General features: G+C 42.8%; 1 protein-coding gene across 1 annotated transcript in view; it reads left to right on the top strand.

The window, feature by feature from the left end:
• The first annotated feature begins 8,034 nt into the window (after positions 1 to 8,034).
• The window catches only part of Megf10 (multiple EGF like domains 10), a 163,343-nt gene continuing 155,868 nt past the window's right edge, over positions 8,035 to 15,509 (top strand). Inside the window, exon 1 of the mRNA XM_028891620.2 lies at positions 8,035 to 8,116. The gene's annotated coding sequence lies outside the window, so the exon portion shown is untranslated. The remainder of the gene's footprint in view (positions 8,117 to 15,509) is intronic.

The following is a 15,509-nucleotide window of genomic DNA, read 5'->3' on the forward strand; positions in this document are numbered from 1 at the left end:
CGTCAGCTTTGTGATCATGGCTAAGTCAGTTGCTCTTTCTGAGCCTTCCTTTTTCTACCTGTAAAACAGAAATAAGGATGCACACCTCCTCCCATTGTCATGACTGAATTAGGCAAAAACATGTTGATCTTATGCCATGTTTCTAACTATAAACTCTCCAATTCTCTTTCCTACTATTTTTAATTCATTTTTTGAAATTAAAATATAATTACACTATTTTCCCCTTCCCTTTCCTCCTTCAACACTTTCCTAACCCTTGCTCCTTTTCCAGTCATGGCCTCTTTTTCTTTAATTGTTTTATTGTGTATGTGTATATATATATATCCATATATATGCACAAATATATAAATACAACTTCCTTAGTATGTTTGTGCTACTTGTATGTATATTATTTCAGGGCTGACCAGTTTGTTTTGGATAACCAGTTAGGGGGTTCATCCCTGGGTGGAGATTATTTTTCCTGGTCTCAGCATATCTTAGTTTTCTATAGCTCTTTGTCTAGGAGTAGGGTCCTGGAAATTTCCCTTTTGCACATTAGAATGTCTTCTGGAATTTTACTTGTTTGGGTCTTATTTAGGCAGCCATATTGTTGAGGTATCATGGGCAAAGCTTCCCTGTGATTTCTAAGAGTCAAAATCTCATAGCGTCTTTGGCTCTCAACGGTCTGTCTTTCTGCCCCTACTTCTGGGGTGTTCCTTGAGCCTTTGATGTAGCAGTTTTGTTATAGATGTATGTACTGGGACTAGGCACTTCACAACCAGTTGTTCTTGCATTTGACCAGTTGTGATTTTTCGGTCATGGATTCTGCCTATCATAAGGAGATGTCTCTTGGATGAGGGGTGAGAGCCACACTTATCTGTGCATCTCAGGATAAGTATTTATAATGTAGTTAGTAATTATGCTGGTTTAAGTGGCAGTAGAAAGTTTCTTCTAAAATCCATGACCTCACCAGCCTTTTGAAGCTAGGTAGGCTTCTAGTACCAGGCATGATTTCCTTCCTGTCAGTAGAACTTAAGTCCAAATTGAGAGCTGTTGTTTACCACTAAGACATGAGTGCCATTTTTGCACTTTTAGGGATACCTTACCGGGCTGATCACTGCTGTGTCCAAGGTGTCACAGCTGAGTAGGACTATTAGCTGGTCTTCTTGTTTGTTAATTAGAAAGAGTTCTGTGAACTCTGGCCCATTTTTGTAGCTAAACACAATTTTAAATCATGGTTGCAAAAAAGTGATTTGAAAGCACTAAGAGAAAGGAAGTCATAGGCAGAAGATGCCAATCTTGTTTTTGAAGACTTGGGACTGATGGGCCAACTTGATTTCTTTTAATGGAAATATTTCCAGACAGGTAAAATGAAGGACTGAAACAACATCTGGAATTTTTAAGGTAATGGAAAATCCTCATAGATTATATGAAGACAAAGGGCTGGATGTAATAGAGTTGTAGACTTTAAAAGTGGCCAAATGACCAAAGTACAGACTATGTGTAAACAGAGAAGAAAGTGTGTAGCAAAACAATGATTACAGCTTCTACTTTCTTCCACATTTAACTATTATATGTTCAAAAGCACCGACTATTGTTGACAAAATTTCAAATATCATGATCTTTATCTGACCACTGGACATACTTGGATAAAAATTAATTTCACTGAGAACTTAAACAAGTTCTAAAGATGGACTGCACATAAAAAAGTAGAATTTTTATAAAACTAAACAAATATCCTTATACAACTACTCTGAAAATCTCAACTATAAGTGCATACAATGTTTTTAAAAGTCAAAATGAGCCAGGTATGGTGGCCCATATCTCTAATCCCAGCACTTGGGAGGCAGAAGCAGGCAGATCTCTGTGAGTTCAAGGCCAGCCTGGTTTACAAATTGAGTTTCAGAACAGCTAGAACTGTTACACAGAGAAACTCTGTCTTGGAAACAAAACAAAACAAAACAAGAACAAAAAACAAAGGTCAAAATGAATAGTAAATATGTAAATATGCTGACAACTGGAATTTTGTCAGATTATAAATTCTGTTAACAGAATAGTTCCCATCAACAAAATTAGCATATCTAATTTAGATTATAAATATATTTAAGAGATTTATTTATTATTTTATGTGTATGTGTTTGGGCCTGAGTATATGTAGGTGCACTGTGTGTGTGTGGTGTCTTGTGTCTTTGTCTGTGTGCAGGTGCCCATGAAGGCCAGAAGAAGACCAGGGCATCAGATCACCTGAACTGGAGTTATAGGCAGATGGTTGTGAGCTACCTAATGTGGATACTGAGAACTGAACTCAGGTCATCTTCAAGGACAAATGCTATTAGTCACTGAGCCATCCCCCTAGCCCCCAGATTTGTTTTAATAACATAGTTTTCATAATAAGGATAGGTAAAATCAGTAAGGGAATTGTAGAGATCCACAGAGGTTTCCTGGTAAGAACTTACTCAAGGTCTGAGAATCTGAGCTTGCTTTACCCAGCAGGGCTGCATAGGGGGATGGTTTGACCACAGGCGTGGTTACCAGGTGTTTGGAAGTGTCTACACTTGGCTGTGTGGTGTGCTTTGATCTGGCAAGGGGGAGGTCTTTTGCCCTACCCCTTGACACTGTTATAAAAAAGCTGGCGCTTTGCATCGGGAGAGCCAGGCGGATCGCTGTGAGAGCCTGGGCTAGGAGCTCCAGGAAGGCGCAAAGCTACGCAGAGAAACCCTGTCTCGAAAAACCAGAAAAAAAAAAAAAAAGCCCCTTTGAAGAGGCAGAAGGGGCCAGTAGGTTTCTGTCTTTCTCCTCTTTGCTATCTTCTATCTAATAGTTTCTTATCTCTCTCTCTCCTCCTCACAGGAACCCTTTAAAAGGTGGGAGCTGACCTCCCACAGGGAATAAAATTCTGGAATAACACTTTCAACTAATGAGACACAATTGGCATTTTTAGACCCTTCTACCAAAGATCAGCACTAGTTGCATGTAATTTTCAGATCCACATGGACCATTCATTAAGAAAAACCACGTGTTCACCATATAGTAAGTCCCAGGACATATAAAAAGATTGTAGTTCCATGAAGTACACTCTCTGATCATGATAAAATTAAATGAAAAAAAAAAAAAACAGAGGCAAAAATATATCTGGGCTGCGACTGGAGAGATGCTTAAGTGCTTAAGAGTACTTACTGCTGTTGCAGAGACATGAACTCAGTTCTCAGCATCCATGTCAAGTGACTAACTAACAGCTCCAGGAGACCTGACACCCTCTTTAGTTTATTTCCATGGTTAAAAATAAAAATAACTTAAAAACACATCTGCAAAATCCTCAAACATGTAGAAATTAAATAATTCAATAAGTGAATACCTAAATAATAATTAGTTAATTCATAGAATTAAAGAAAAATACTTGGAACTATATGAAAAAGTTCTAAAAATAATTGTGGGACATAGCCAAACTTGTTCTTAAACAATAGCTTAAAAAAACCAAGATCTGAAAACCAACGACCTCAAGTTTGACTTTAAGGAACCAAAGAGAAGGGTTGAGGCTGTAGCTCCATGGGTAGAGTGGTTGCCTTAGTGTGTTCAAAACCATGAGTTCAATTCCCAGCACCACATGAGTCAGGTGTGGTGGCCCCCACCTGTGACCCCAGCCCTGGGGAGGTGGAAGGAGGAAATTTAGAAGTTCAAGTTCATTCTTGGCTGTATAGCAACTTTGAGGGCAGTAGGGGATAGATACATGTGACCCTGCCTCAAACAATCAAAAAGAAAGGTAAATTAAGGGAAGAAAAAATAATTAAGTAGATCTATATGTGTGACTAGAAGGGAGAAAATGGTAAAGGTGAGAATTAAAATCGATAAAATAGAAAATGCTCCAGCAAAGCCAGACATGATGGCTTGTTGCTCTAATCCCAGCGTGAGGGAGTCTGAAGCAAGTGAATCACCGAGAGTCTGAGGCCAGCCTGGGGCTACACAGTGAGTTTCAGGTTAGCCTGAATTATAGTGTTAGGCTACTAAGAAAGAAAGGTGGAAAAGAAGGAGAGAAAATATGTAAGCAATAGGAAAAAATACCAATAAACTAAGGGCTAACCCATCTAATAGAATTGTTTGTTTGTTTTTAAATGAACTTGCAACAACATTTATGAAGAATAAAAATACAGACCATTACTCAGCATTATGCCAAGTATAGGTAGTAATCTTGAACAAAATTGTAGCAAATATATATATGTGTGTATCTCTCTCTCTCTCTCTCTCTCTCTATATATATATATATAATATAATATATATAATATATATATATATAAAAAGTACAATTTACAGCCAGTCAGTGGTGGCATATATCTTTAATCCCAGCACTCAGGAGACAGAGGCAGGTGGATCTTTATGAGTCTGAGGCCAGCCTGGTCTACAGAGCGAGTGCCAGCACAGCCAGGGCTCTACAAACAAACCCTGTCTTGAACCCCCCCATCCCCCCCCACGGCCCCAAAGCACAATTTACATTGAGCAGGTAGGCTTCGGTGAAAGTGATAGTGAAACTTAAGGACAATTAAACAGTTAATACTGTCAACTAGCTAAAAAGGAGAATACTTATATAATAATTTTAATTGATACAGATACAGAAAAGTATCAAAACTCAGAAGTCACTCATGGTAAAACAAAGGAAGAACTGTTAGCAAAATAAAAACACAAAGGAACTTCCTCAACTTACAACAGGTGTTCATGAAACTTAAAACTGTATTTAACAATAGAAGACTACTACTTCTGACCTGTGGCCATTTGAATGAGAATGACCCCCATAGGCTCATATGTTTGAGTGTTTGGTTCCCAGTTGGTGGAACTATTTGGGAAGGGTTATGAGGTGTGGCCTTGTTGGAGAAGGTATGTCACTGGAATGGGCTTTGAGGTTGCCATCTGCCTCCTGTTTGTGGACCAGATGTAAGTTCTCAGCTACTGTTCTAGCATCATGCCTGCCTGAGGTCATGCTTCCTCCCATGATGGTCATGCACTCCCTCTCTGGAACTGTATGCAAGCCCTCAATTGAATGCTTTGGATTTTTTTTATAACTTGCCTTGGTGATGGTGCCTCTTCACAACAATAGAATGGTGACTAGGACATGACCTAAAGCATATAAAGGTCCAGGTCTAGTAACTCTTACTGCTTTTATTCAGTGGTGCCCTGGGTGTCCTACCCAATAGAATAGGTTAAAAAAAAAATAACAGGAGAAAAACTGAATTCATTTGAATGTAGAAAATCTGAAAGACTCTTTTAAAATAAAAACAAAAGCAAAAGCTCCTGGAATTAATAAATAAGTTTACTCAAGTTGTGTAATATGAAGCTACCCCCAACAGTTATTTCTTTATACCAGCAATAAACAATTGGCAATTAAAATTCCAAAATGTTTTTGTTTACAATAGCACCACGAATTGCTAAATTACTTCCGAATATATTTCAAAACATATGCAAATTTCCCTGCTGAAAACTATAAAATATTCATGAGAGAAATTAAAGAGTACACAAGTTAGTGAAGATATAGATGTTCGTAGGTTGGAGGATTCACTATTGCCCACATATCAATTCTCCTTAAGGTGACCAGTGAGCAAGCTAACAGAAGAAAAAAAAATTGTTCAGTTGGTTCAAGGCACTCTCAGTTCTAAAAGTAAGTTGTTAAAACAGTGACAAGCTCACTCTGAAGTCCACATGGAAAAATATAAACTAACCTCTGCCCCCCCCCAAAAAGTAGGAGAGCTAAACAAAGTTAGAAACAAAAGGAAATAAAGTTCAAAGAGTTATTTTACTTAAACTAGATGGGCATCAACACAACACTTACTAAGTAGGGAAAGAGTTTGGGGTGTTATCCATACAACTGAACACAACTCAAGAATCAAAGGCATGCTAAGTGAGGGCAGCCAAACACAGGACTCTGTACCATAAAATGCCATACACACGCAATGCTAGAAAAGAGGCACACAATATGTAGCCACAGAGAATAACTGAGAGGGCTGGCAAGACAGTTGAGGAAATAAAGCTGCTGGCTGCCAGGCTGGATGACCTGAATTTGATTCCCTGGACGCACATAGTGGAAGGAGAGAGCAGACTTTGACAAGTTGCACCTGACCTTCGCACCAATGCCCTCAACTCCAACAAGATGCATAAAATACAATAACACTTTAAAAAAGACCTCACTGGACAAAACAGGGGTCAGTTTGGAGGCTAACTTTTGGGGTAGGATAGGGTAGGGTAGGATGATTGGTTCTCTCGCTTGTTAAAGGCTACCCAGATGTTCCTCTTGTTTATAACACACTGAACTGCACACCAAACATGGCACAATATACTGAATGCACATCTATACTGATGAAAACAGAAGGAAAGTGGAATAGGAGATTTTTTTTTTTTTTTTTTTTTTTTTTTTTTTTTTTTTTTTTAGAAGACAAGCTTTGGGGAATACACGGTAGGAACTGGTATTGGTCGGAGAGCTGTAGAAAACTGCCATATGCATCAGTCACTGTGCGTCTGTCAGGCTTATCTGTCCTGTGCGTCAGAGCTCAGAGTCCGGGCAAGGAGGGTCTGTGAGCCTGAATGACCTTCCCACCCGGACTGTAGTGCCTGTGGCAAAGGCAGTCTTCCAACGATAGGTAAAGGCAATAAATACCTAGTGAACTAACTAGACAGACAGAGAGAGGACAGACAGACAGAAAAGCAACAAGCCAGCTCAAAGGAGATCTCCCCAAGGTAAATGAAGGGACAATTACCAGAGCCCAACTACGACCCCTAGTCAACCAGATGGACAGGACAGACATTCAGACAGACAGACAAGCAACCAGCCAGCTCACAACAAATGGTCCTCTCCAGTGATTCCAGGAAAGAGCAAAGTCGAAGCGGGCGGATGCGGTTCAAACATTTTCACTTTGCTTAAGGAATTAAAAGTGTTCCTTCGTTTCAGCATGAATTCACTGAACTCAGTTTGGAGTCCGGATTATCTGCGAAGATAAACTCAGCGCGCCTGTAAACTTGGAGGCTTTTCTAGAAAGAGCTTCTGTTCCCACAAGGAAGAGAAGTCTGGAAGGAGAGGGTTGACTTGCTATCTGGCGTTGAGGATGGGATCCTCTGGCCGCTTTCCTGTTTGTTTGCAAGTGAGTCAAAATAAGAAACTACTGCCTAACAACTGGAAAGCTTTGCATGGTCCGGGGTTGTTGGGTGAATTCTTCAGTCTGGAGGGGGATAGTGGGAGGCGGAGCCGGCGTGTTCAGGTCTATCCCCGGGCCTCCTGGGCTGTCGGCAGAGGGAGCTATTCCCCAAGAAATCGCCACTTGGGAACCTGGCAACGACCCGCAGGGAGTTCGGCGACAGGGGAAGCTGTCCTTCCATCCGGCAAGGCTGGTGGGTCACCCTCTAGTCTCCTCCCTCCTCTCTCCCCACCTTCCCAGTCCCTTGGCTGCAGCTCCACGCACCGTGGCCCGGCCTGGTCCCCATCCCTTCTCGGTCCCACTTTTGCGCTCCCTCACATGGGGGACGCGCTGTCCTGTCCACTTGGCGGGCATTGACCCTGCCCCCCAAATCCTTATAGAGGGTCTGGGTCTAGATTCCCTCTCCCTGGGATACTTTGATGCGGGGTTAGCACTGGCATCTTGTCGGGTTAGCACCGCACTCCGCTATCCCTTCTCTCAAGTCCCACGGGGACTCCAAGTTTGCCAACTTGGTGATTAGGCCACTGAAGGGGTTCCAGGAGTCCAGGCCAGAAGGAGACTACAGGTTTGGAGGGACCGCGAGCGAGACACTCCTCCCTCCTCCCCAGAGGCCACTGTCCCGGAGGCAGCAGCTGCAGCAGCGGCAACTGCTCGCATCCCAGCCCGGCTCCGGTTACCGCCGCCTTCCTCCTCCAGCATCTCCAGCCAGACAGGGGAACGCTTGTTCCAAGTTTGCAGCAGGACTCGGGGGTCCGTGTGCGAAACTGGGGCTCCAGGACCGGACTCCTTCCCGGAGCCCCCATCTTCCCAGCCTAAACAAGAGCCGCAAACATCGATCTCTCCTGGGACTCGGCGGCTTGGAGGACAGCGACGCTGTTGGGAACAGATTTTTGAATCTCTGGCTGGAGTGGGTGAAGACCAGGGGAAAACAGGTTGAGCTGCCAATCGCAACATCTCAGGACCCGGTAAGAGTTTTAAGCAAACTCAACTCTGGAGGCCATTGGGCTTGGTGTGAGGCTTCTTTGGGGCTGGAGGGCACGTTTCCCCTCAGCCAGGATACCTCGGCGCAGTGGAAGCGGGACACACGGGTGGTTTGCCCGCTTCCCAGGGTTTTATTGACATTGTTTGTGTTTGGTTTTGTTGTCTGGGACTGCAGGGAATTCCGGGGAAGATCTCTTCGTTACGCATTTTATTTTGTGTATTTTGAGCCTCTGTATGTTGCTTTACCTGTGTTTGTCCCACGGTGATTGTGACGTTGGTGGGTGCAGGGAGATTTGGGGGGACATCTACAGTGGAAATGCAGCTTCAGCCTGGCCTTCCTCTGAGGTCTGCCAAGTACTACTCTGGGATCTCGACTCGTTTCCTAAACTTTTCTTTCTGTAGCACTTGATAATCAGATTGTGTTTGGGGGCTGGGGCTCTCCTCCTGCCTTTAGGGGTGTCAGGGTTTCAGGGTCCTTGTCAGAATGCTTGGTTCCTTGGGGGGACCCTGAAAGAGACAGTTCTTCGAGCCACACTCATTTATTTGAGGGAATTGTGCCCCCGTCGTTCATTTTCTTTTAAATGACTTCACTTTCGGACTTTCACACACCCGGGTTGGGACTTTTTATCTCTAATTTTCTTTCTGGAAGTATTTTCCTGAATGACCCTACTGAATAAAAGAAACACAGGGAAGCATGTTTGCTGTCTCTTTCACACATAACCTCACAGGAATCCCCCCATTTTTTAAAGAGACAGTGGAAGCCTGGAATTTTCTTGGCCTAAATGAGGCATTATTTCTGCCTTTGGGCAATAAAAGCCATGCTGTGCCAAGGCAGAGAATGTCATCCTTGGTTCCTTTATTCCACATCTTGCTTTGTATATAGTATTCTCAAATAAAACCTTTCATTCCTGTTCCTTATAGATAAAAAGAGCAGGCCACATGACATTATCCAGAAATGCCATCAGTCTGACTGGCATGCTCCTAGGAGTCAGCTTACACAGTACTTTTGTTTTGTTTGCAAGGCCAAGGCATTCCTTTGGTAAACTGCTAGGGTCAGGTGATATGGGTTCAAGGCTCCACTCCGATCCTTTGCAGTTGTGTGGTTTGGTGTAGCTTACTAACACACCTGTATGTATGTCTACAAAATCAGGGTGAAATAATAGTGCTTACTCTGGAACTCTAGTGCGTGGGGAGCCCTAACACGCTCCACACAGAGGAGGGGTTAGCTATTATTATTATCATCTTGTTATTGGGCCAACATTAATGGTTGTGTTGCTTTTATTATCCTCTTTGTTAGCTTTTGGCATGTGTTAGTTGGTACTTTTATTGAGAAGGACTTTGAAGACTGATCTCATCTTCAGGATATGATGCCTAGGATATGATGGTTTGCTCAGCTTAGCTCACATGTGTTCTTCACAGTGTTTTCTGTTGGGTACTTTCAATAGAAAGGAAGGTGTACGTGGTGGGGCTGGGATCTGAAAAGCTAGTTTATGATTGGATGCCAAAGGATGTAGGAAGTGACAGCCTCTACCCTTCCTTAGAAACCTTTTGCATGGGCATAGTTTCTTTACCCTACTTCTTCGAGGTCACTCATTCATTCAGTAAACATTTATGAAGCATCTATCACATTTCAATGGGGGTTTGTACTCATTTTTTTTGGTTTTATTTTCAAAATGAGTATGTGTAGTTGCTTTATAACCCTCTCCGCTACTTCGCTTTAAGTATGCCAATGCTGTCTTCATATGGCAGTAGCCTTCTATAAAGCAAATCCCAACACTTTAGTCACAACGCTCAACACCTGAGCACATATAAGCACATAACACTGAGTATTTCAATGAGGCTTCCAGTGTGACCTCGGACGGGTTGCTTCTCTCTTTTGATATCAGCTTTATGCTGCATGAAAGCGCGCGCACGCATGTGCGCACGCTTGTGTGTGTGTGTGTGTGTGTGTGTGTCGAGGGGAGGGAAAGAGCTTTGATGTGCCTTCTGGTTCTAAAGGTCTTTATATTAGTTGTCTTACTTCATTGCTGGCTGTGTTTGGCCCCCTTCCCATTTTTAGCATTTGTTTGGGGTGCATGAATTATGGGACTTCCGTATTTACAGGCTCACTAGTGATAAGTAGAAAGGGAATACAATAAGTCTGCTTGTATTCCATCAGCTGCCTTCAGACTCTGGGGTACATCAGAAGCATGGAAGGAATTTGTTTTAAAAATATTTGATTTTTTTTTTAACCATGAGGAATTACCAACACTTGATCATTTTTTTGTTAAAAAATCTAAACAAATAAAAATTTCCTATGGTTCAGCCATATGTAAACCTTGGCCTCTCCATGATTCAGAAAGTCTTGGGTGAAGTTGAGCACATCCATAAAGTCCCAAAGTTGGTTGTGATGCCGAACAGAGTCACTCACTCATTTCACAGCGGCGGGTTTGCCTACTTGAGGCTGTGTCTTCCGTCTGAGGAGACATTTCTAAAATACAAACGCGGTCATGTGATCCCCATGCTTAAGTCCTTGGCAGATCACTAGGAGGTGATCATCAGCATCTTGTCGGGACTTGTTGAAAATACAGTCCCCAAGTCAGGACTGGAGGAATACCGTGTTCTAGCACAAGGCCCCAGCCAGCCCGTCACTGTCGCGCCAGGACCACCTTTGCCCCATTTCCTGTCCTGTTCTCTGTATTCTTGCTTCCCAGCGCCCCCCAGTCCCTGCAGATCTCATCATGTCCCCAAGTACACGGCACCCATTCCTTTCTCCATGGCCTCGCCGCGTAGATGGTTCTTTCTGTTGGAAATGTCTGCGGCCTTCTCTTCTGTGTAAGCAGCTGCCTGCTATCCATTTGTCGTTGAAGATCCAGCCCAAACCAGACTTTCTCTCTGGTCTTTCCGTTTCTCCCATGAGCAGTGCATATCACGTGAGTTGCCATGCATCTCTGCGGACAGCTTCCATACAGCATCGGTTACGTTGTTTTCCGAATGATATTCCCAGCAGGTCGGTGGGTTCACCATTCGTTGATGAAAGACCTTACTCAAGTGGCTGGAATATAGAAGTTTCGTAAGAAATGCCCCTTAAAATGTGGGAGAAGAAGGAATGAACGAACAGTAGCTGGTGGTTTCCTGCCGCACAAAGCGTTGGGGGTAATTCCTACATATCTATTAAGAGTGGTGGGAAGTCAGTACAGAATTTACTACTTGTCCAGACATGATCTATAAAGTAAATAGACAGAGGCAGGGAGGAAGACTCTCTACCACAGTGGTTCTCAACCTTCCTAATGCCGTGACCCTTTAATTCAGTTCCTCGCGTCGTGGTGACCCCAACCATAAAATTATTTCACTGCTACTTCATAAGTGTAATTTTGCTTCTGTGATGAATCATAATGTAAATATCTGATATGCAACCTCAAGGGGGTCACAACCCACTGGTTGAGAACCACTGCTCTAGACTCTCCAAAGTGGGCTTACAAAACACCACACAATCCTGAAGTCATGCTAACACGCTCATCATCACAGTAGGTGTGATGTATGACAGAGAGATACAATTGGACTTTGGGGTGGTTTTGCTTGTGATTAGCAGTGTCCTGGTGCTGAAGTGGAGATGCCAACATCAATAAAAATTAGCCATAATTGCCCCATGCTTTTCAGTGTATAAGGCACTTTGGCATATGTGTAACTGGTTCGGTACTGCCTTTCTTACTTCCCACAAGGAAAACAGGTTGAAATACAGGGTTGGGGCTGTACGATATGAGGGATGCTGCCTGTAAGACGCCAGCACGCTCTACTTCTACTTTGTTATCCAGACACAGCATCCAGTGTCTGGATTCTTTAACTTTCCTTTCTCAAACATCATTTGCTTTGATTATTTCCTCCTCATGTAAGCAAATTTAGCCCATTCAAGGTCAATTAACATCTGATTCTGTTGAAAGCTTTACCTATATTAGCATCTGTAACAATTTCCGCCTCTGTCTCACATTAAATTTATGAGAAAGATCCCTCTTACGATTGCCTGTAGAGTTTTTATTTTTCCTGTTTCCACTCATTTTTCAAAGAATGAATTATGCAAACGGGAGCAAATGCTGCTGTGGCAAAGCTGAGCTATTGGTTCATGGCAATACCACATAGAGTGGATATGGAGGAAGTCCATTTGGGGGCGGGAGATAGCAACATCCAGATACCTGAGGCTGTCGGATTGTGAACACAGCAGTCAAATGCATTGCTGGACTCCCCTGTTCTCAAGAATGTGGACTGAGTATTTACTTTCAAAACTTAGTTTTATGAATCGATGTACGACTCATTGAGTCTTATGGATCTGTCATTCACAATTCTTTCCCCCAAATGACCTCTTTCTGCCTCAGGACATCCCTGTCTGGGGACTTCTATTGTCTACACTGCCTCACTGACTCATCCATCATTCTCCAAATCTGAAATTTTCTATTGATCTCTTATCCATATTCAACACAGAAGATCAGTTTCACTATGAGCATTCTTACTGCTTTTCAACATAATTTGTGTGAAGGGTTAACTCAGGGAGCTTAAAGGATTGCACAGGCTGTGAAGAGGAAAGCAAAATATCCACACCAGTGGTGTTTTATTTTATTGAACTTTATGTGCATAATTGTCAGCACCACGAGGCTGTTCTTTGATGATAAATGCCATGCCTCGAGCCAGTCTGGAAGAGTAACCGTGACACTACATCCTGTAGTTAGCACTATTAATGTCTATTGATTTCTCTCCTATTTCATTTTTAATGATTTATTCTCCCAGATAAAGAAACTATGTAAAGCATTCTAACCACCCCAATTTCCTCCTTCAGAGAGCAATAAATCACACCCCCCCCCATAAGACAAGGGAAATAGAATTTCAGTGTGGAATGCCTTGTCTTGCTAGGTGCATGTACAGGATATTAACATCTGTTAAAACCATCAGATCTTTGGGAGACAGGAGGCCTCATTGTGGGGGTGACCAAACATCATGTTATTAATATCATGTCCAACCCAGATGAGCTGTGCAGATATGACTAGTTCCAAAATACAGCTGCAGGTGGTAGTTCCTATAATGGGTCTCTAACAAATCTTCCACATACTTTTTTGTCTTGTTTTCTTGAGGCAAGATCTCAGTATTGTGTAGCTCAGCCTGATACCAGGCTTGTACCACCATATTTGGATTAAAAAAAAACAAAACAACACTTTATTTTGGATAAGGAATTGATGGCAAGACCTGACTTTGGTTTTTAGAATTGATTGGTTTGAGTTATATATTTTTCCTTCATCATGCATTTATTAGATGTGTAGTATGAAACACTAAACATTACAGTTGCCAAGAAAGAGTTAATACCATATATATCTCCAGTCAGGTAAAGCTGGGTGTAGTCGGGGTCGAATAGGCAGGTTTGAGAGTGGTTCTGGGTTCATGCTAAGATGAGGGCTGTGTGTACTCTTGGGGAATGTCCTGCTAAGAGAGGATTTATATAGATAGCACACAGCAGGCAGGGCCATGGGCTCAGCAACCACATGGCAGTGGGAGCAGTGATGAACCATTTCAAAGGATCTGAGAATCAATTTTTCAACAGCTATTTATGGAGTCACAGGACTGGTTTCTGTCTGTCCTCACAGTACTATCTGAGTTTTAAAGGAATCCTTCACATTTTACAGCTATTATTTTGTTATAGGGACCAGATGTGGGCACTCTTGTGAGATTCAAATAAAAACTGGTTTAGAGGTTCCTCCCTGTTCATGAGAAGGCATTCCTGGAAAAGCTTTCACCTTTCCACTTCGGAGGGAGTTCACAGGAAGGGGATGGCCAGGATTCATGGTTCTCTAGTGTCATCGGGGGTGGAATTTAGATTGACTCTTGACTGGTTTAAAGATTATTTTGTGATGTGATGGTTCCGTCAAAGCCTGAAGCTACTTACCTAAGCGTGAATGTGGCTCTGTGTAGTATAAGACTTTGAGTATCAGTTGACTTTTAAGGTCTGGGATTGTAAAAAAAAAAAAAAAAAAAGTTAGTATTTTAATATTTAAAACAAAATATTAAAGACAATCTTTGTAAAATTTTCTTGAGGGGTTGGCAAAATGTATTCCCACCAAGCAGATATACAAGCCCACACACATACTAAAAAAAATTCAATAGAAGTTTAAACATTTGTGTGTGTGTGTGTGTGTGTGTGTGTGTGTGTGTGTGTGTGTGTGTGTGGCTGGAGCGCAAACTCGATGTGTGTATTATGCTAGACAGTCACTCTGCCCCTGAGCTGCACGCCAGCCCAACACGCTTGTGTTGTTGTTATTGGTGGTGGTGGTGGCGGTCATAGTGGTTGTAGTGGTTTGCTTTGGTTCATTCTGACATCGGAAGCTGTCCTGGTCTGTCGCTTTCTGATGGCCTCAGCCTCTGTGGTCTGCTCTAGCACACTCCATCTACTCTTCCTCTAAAATTCCCATTATCTTCTGGGCAGCCATTGGTGTTTGGACCGTCCCTGTCTCCTTTCCCACGTTCTTCAGTGCCCTCATCTTGACATCTTTTGCGTCTAAACTGAGATGTATAACCTCGGCACAGCATTCAATGTAAAGCCCTCTTTACATTGCCAGTATCCTCCTGCCTCTAGCTCACCCTTAAACAGATGTACAAATGCCATTGGTGAGGTTGGGAACACTCGACACATCTACTTGGCCTGAGTTCTTTAACTTCAGAGGTTTGTGAACAACCTGCAGATACCAATGGCCCTCTGGATCTCAATCTGGTAGGTGTGCTGGACCTGGGAATGTGCATTCTTGGCAAGGCAGGATGCTGCAGATGGTCCGGGGGTGCAGTAGAATTCTTGTTTGGGGTTACAGTGCCCCATTCAAACGGCGTGTCTATTTTTTTTTTCCTTTCGAGTTTTAATTTTGGTGATGGCCGGAGTGGGTCATGGGGAATAACTGGCCTGTGAGAAGCTGTTCTGTCCCTCCCTGCTTGGAGGGACAATGGCTGTAATACAACGCTGCTCATGTGACAAACAGAGAAAGACACCCATTGTTTGGGGATTGGCTGATGTTCCTCTCCGCTCTGGCTTGCTGTCCGATGAAGCTTGGTAGCCCCGAGGAAGCAGACACACTTAAATCAGAGAGACAAAGAAAAGAGGTCAAGGCCTTCCACAGTTAAACTGCTTGCAGCAATGTGTCGGGGGTAGGGTTTGGGAAGGGAAAATGGAATTCTGTGGAAGACCCATTCATCTGCTGCTTGAAGCTGCAGACGCAGCACAAGGAAGACATAAAACTGTTGGAACTCCAGCGTGTCTTTGATGGAGAAAGAATTGTTTTCTACAACTGGCTTATCCGATTCTAGAATTGTTATTGTTTATTTTAGAAGCCCCAAAGATTTCCCCCCATGATAGGCAAAGACATATGTTTT

The sequence above is a fragment of the Peromyscus leucopus genome, chromosome 19 (assembly GCF_004664715.2).
Source record: "Peromyscus leucopus breed LL Stock chromosome 19, UCI_PerLeu_2.1, whole genome shotgun sequence".
NCBI classification, from domain to species: Eukaryota; Metazoa; Chordata; class Mammalia; order Rodentia; family Cricetidae; genus Peromyscus; species Peromyscus leucopus.